This window comes from Octopus sinensis, linkage group LG6 (assembly GCF_006345805.1).
Source record: "Octopus sinensis linkage group LG6, ASM634580v1, whole genome shotgun sequence".
NCBI lineage: Eukaryota > Metazoa > Mollusca > Cephalopoda > Octopoda > Octopodidae > Octopus > Octopus sinensis.
This window is the reverse complement of record NC_043002.1, coordinates 26,066,753-26,069,252: the sequence shown is the minus strand read 5'-3', so window position 1 is coordinate 26,069,252 and position 2,500 is coordinate 26,066,753. Positions and strand designations below refer to the sequence as shown.

Below are 2,500 nucleotides of genomic sequence, written 5' to 3'. Positions count from 1 at the left end.
ATATGGGGAAACGTTTGCTGAATATTTTTTTTGTTTGATGATCGTTTGACAGTAATGTACTCTATAATAGAGGTTTCATGACTGGATCCCCTATGTATAGTATTTCTTCGTTATATTTACGGTAAAGATAGTTTTGCAACTATATAGATTTAATGCATCAACTTTAATGTATTTTAGTATTTTCAATTTTATATTTCACTAAATGCTTCTGTCTTTATGGTAGTGACTCTGTTAGTTTGTTCATATTACGTCTCTTCATGCCGCTGGGCGTTTAATTTCCATCATCTCCATAAAGTTCTGTGAAATCATGCTAACATGAAGCTTAAAATAACAACAATAGAATCAGCCGGATAAATTGAGCCTCAGCATTATGTAGAGATAAATTGAATTTAACGTTAGCGTTTTATGAAGCTAAATTTATAAGTTCTAAAATCGCAGAAGAATTCGTTACTGGGCAGTTTAGCTTAATTGTAAAGCACTTGACGCGTAAACACAGGGATATGAATTCTAGTCTCGTGGCTGGCCTATAACGTATTTTTCTGCAATGTATGATTACGCTATTCATTAGCACTATCACGCGTTTGAGAATTTAAAAATTTATTTCTGTATCTTTTAATAGTAGTATTTTTTTCTATAAACAATATATGTGTGTATGTGTTTCTATTATTCATGTACGTTTATATGTATATATATATATATATATATATATATATATATATATATATATATATATAAGAAATAATTCAGTTTCAGTTGATTTAGGTACTTATGTTGAAGCACCAAGTCAGTCCGGCATTGTCCGTACAGCTCGATGTTAGGTGAATAGAAGGCAAATAAGTGACAAAGATACCTGGATATCCTTGTTACTTATTTTCTACACATACATATATACACACACACACACACACACATATATACATACATATATACATGCATACATACATGCATATAAACATACATACATACGTATAGGGTGGGGCAGAGAGTACGGATGTTTTTAAAATAGCTCCAGAGGAAGGGACATATATCCGACAAGTACCATTCAGGTCCCTGGTATCTTAGCATTCTTTCCCGTTTCAGGTGAAGCCATAGCGCTGCGGACGATAGAGCATCACGTTTGCCTACGACAGTTACGTGAAGAATAACGACTCTGTCACAGCAGTTCAGCGTGAGTTTCGGTGTCACTTCAACATTCAAGGAAATGAAACTGTTCTAACCCATAACACAATCTTACGTTGGGTGAATGCACTTCGTACACGAGGTACACTAATCAATAGGAGACAAGTGGGGGCGCCAGAAACGGCACGGACCCCGGAAATGTGGAATATAGCATCGGTGATCAATCGGTAAGGCGTATTTTGCATGAAGACCTGCATTTCCACTCGTACAAATTGGTTATTGGGCAACAGTTTAAACCATGGGACTATGTACAGCGGCTTAACTTCGCACGTTAGATTGAAGTAGTTTTTTAGGTAAATGACAAACTGATTTATTAATGGGTGATGAAGATCATTCTCATCTGAATGACATGGTGAATCAACAGAACTGCTGTTATTGGCTCCTGAAAATCCGCGAGAACTGCATGACAAACCACTGGACAGCCCAAAAGTGACGGTCTGGTGTGCTATTGGAAAAGCTGTCGTCATTGGCCCTTACTTTTTTGAAGACAATAAAGTAAGGGCTGTCACTATGAACTCCGAGTGTTACATCGAATTGATATACAACTTCTTTGTGCCTGAATTACGACGAAAACGTATGCCTATTCGATATGTGTGGTTTCAGCAGGATGGGGCGACGGCTCACACAGCCAGAGTATCACTGGAATTTCTTCACCCTCTTTTCGGTGACCGCTTCATTTCCAGGTTTGCAGACATTCCTTGGCTCCCTCGGTCCCCTGATTGGTCCATTGTGGTTATTTTTAGTGGGGAAACCTCAATCCCCGTACATTGGACGATTTGAAGGAAGCTATTCGAGTGGAGGCCAACTTCCAAGTACGCATTCAAAAGCGCATCAATGAAAACGGACACCATATGATGAATGCTGTTTTCCACACTTGATTTTGACAAATATTAATTCAATACGAGCTCATTGATGTCAATAAAATTTGTTTGCAGCTAAAATTAATGATTTTGTGAAGTTTTCAAAATGTCCGTCCACTCTGTCTCATCCTGTATATACACAACGAGAAAGGTAAAGAAAGTAAGACAGAAAGAAATAAGGAATGATAAATGAGAGTTGTTGCAATAATTTACAAATAACATATGTTACAAAGAACTCAGACTAATATATATATTTCATAAAAATGAAAAATGAAAAAAGATTCTTTAGCATGCTATCGCTTTCTCTGACTCTCTCTCTCTGTTTCTGTGGGTGCTTCCGTGTAGGCGCATGTGTGTGTATACTCGTTCAGGTAAAGTCATATTTAACATGCTAGAGTACACTTGGATGAGAAAAGACCTTTTGCTGCGGAATAGCGTCAACAAAAATTTTCCTAGACATT

General features: G+C 37.1%; 1 protein-coding gene and 1 long non-coding RNA gene across 2 annotated transcripts in view; one reads left to right on the top strand and one right to left on the bottom strand.

The window, feature by feature from the left end:
- Nucleotides 1-2,500, top strand: part of LOC115213477 (sex peptide receptor-like) — a 108,583-nt gene that overhangs the window by 26,578 nt on the left and 79,505 nt on the right.
- The window catches only part of LOC118763861, a 2,909-nt gene continuing 788 nt past the window's right edge, over nt 380-2,500 (bottom strand). The window contains exons 2-3 of the long non-coding RNA XR_004999615.1: nt 1,723-1,727; nt 380-463 (exon numbers count right to left, since the gene is read on the bottom strand). This is a non-coding gene — a long non-coding RNA (uncharacterized LOC118763861). The remainder of the gene's footprint in view (nt 464-1,722; nt 1,728-2,500) is intronic.